Source organism: Morus notabilis, unplaced genomic scaffold (assembly GCF_000414095.1).
Source record: "Morus notabilis unplaced genomic scaffold, ASM41409v2 Scaffold297, whole genome shotgun sequence".
Taxonomy (NCBI): Eukaryota; Viridiplantae; Streptophyta; class Magnoliopsida; order Rosales; family Moraceae; genus Morus; species Morus notabilis.
Window position 1 is genome coordinate 381354 of NW_010357726.1, and position 2059 is coordinate 383412.

Sequence of the window (2059 nt, forward strand, 5' to 3'; positions counted from 1 at the left end):
GAAGAAAGGTAAGAACAAGAGACCCAAGAAGGCTAAAGGCCCCATCCAGAAACCCAAAGGAAAGTGTTTCCACTGCAATGGCGAAGGGCACTGGAAGAGAAACTGTCACAAGTATCTCGAGGAGCTGAAAAAGAAAAGGGAACAAGGTAAATCAGATTTACTAGTCCTTGAAATATGTTTAGTAGAGGGTGATACCTCAGCTTGGATAATTGATTCAGGAGCGACTAATCATGTTTATTTTTCTTTGCAGAGTCTTAGTTCTTACACCGAGCTAGCCGATGGGGATTACACGATGAAAGTGGGCAATGGCGCAAGAGTTTCGGCAAAAGCAGTGGGAGAAGTTAGACTTCGTTTTAGGGAAAATAAATTTTTAGTTTTGAACAATGTTTATTTTATTCCAGACATTCGTAGAAATTTGATTTCTGTGGCTAAGTTATTTGAACAATTATTTAAAGTTTATTTTGATAATGAATTTGTTCATATTTCTCGAAATGGTTTAAATATTTGTTCTGGACGTCTGGATGATGGTTTATATTGTATAAAACCAATACCTAACTCACTGCTTAATACTGAAATGTTCAGAGTTGCCGAACCTAAGAATAAAAAGTAAAAGATTTCTCACGATAACAATACATATCTGTGGCATCTTAGGCTTGGTCATATTAACCTAAAAAGGATTAAACGACTGGTGAAGGATGGTCCTTTACGTGAACTAAAAGTTGGTGAGCTTCTAGTCTGTGAATCTTGTTTGGAAGGTAAAATGACCAAGAGGCCTTTCACGATGAAAGGAGAAAGAGCTACAGAACCCCTTCAGTTGATACATTCAGATGTATGTGGACCGTTAAGCGTCCAAGCTAGATGAGGTTACGAATATTACGTCACCTTCATTGACGACTATTCGAGATATGGTTATGTTTACCTGATGCAACAAAAATCTGAAACTTTTGGAAAGTTTAGAGAATTCCGAGCAGAAGTTGAAAAACAATTAGGTAAACCAATCAAGACACTTCGATCAGATCGAGGGGGTGAATACCAGGACCACTGGACCAAGAGTTCTGGGATTTCTTAATTGAAGAAGGTGTGGTATCCCAATTGACTGCACCCGGTACACCACAGCAGAATGGTGTAGCCGAAAGGAGAAATCAGACTTTGCTTGACATGATAAGATCAATGTTGAGTTATTCTTCACTGCCTACTTCATTCTGGGGTTATGCCCTAAAAACAGCTGCCTACATTCTGAATAGAGTACCATCTAAGTCTGTACCTACAACACCCTTAGAGTTGTGGTGCGGTCGAAAACCTAGTTTGAGACACGTGCACATATAGGGGTGCCCATCACATGTGCTGAAGGGAAAGACTGGGAAGTTGGAGCCCAAGTCAGAAGTATGTATGTTTGTAGGATATCCCGATGGGACAAAGGGAGATTTCTTTTATAGTCCTGAAGATCAAAAGGTGTTTGTATCGACAAATGCCACATTTCTGGAGCATGACTATATGATAGATTTTAAGCCCAGAAGTAAAATAGTATTGGAAGAGTTACTTTCTGATGAGATCGGACCACAACCGACAAGAGTTGTCGAACCACTCAGAGAAAAGACCACAGTTCCTAATCAGACTCCTAAGGCACCTCGTCGTATGGGGAAAACCCATTTAGAACTAAGGCCAGAGATGAGAGGCAGAGCTCTCTCTTGCCCAAAAGAGGCCATGTTTGAGGGTCATAACTGTGGCGTCTGTGGTTCAGAGATGCTTGGGGGTGTGGATTTGGGGAGAGAGTTTTGGGAGAAGGGAATGTGGGTAAGACGAAGGAACACCATGTCTGTAGAGCCATTTATTTACGGATGAAAATGGAGAAATATCCATGCAAATATGGATATCCAAGGGCATGTCTGTAAAATTCAACCAATATATGCGTGTCCTAAACATAGCAAGAAAAATGTCTAAAAACACCACTAGTATTAAGCAACCTCACTAATAAAAATTAAACCTTATTTGTGATTCTTACATTGTAAAATTCACTTTCTAGTAGTGGCTCGTTATAACAGTGTTTAAATAAGAAATA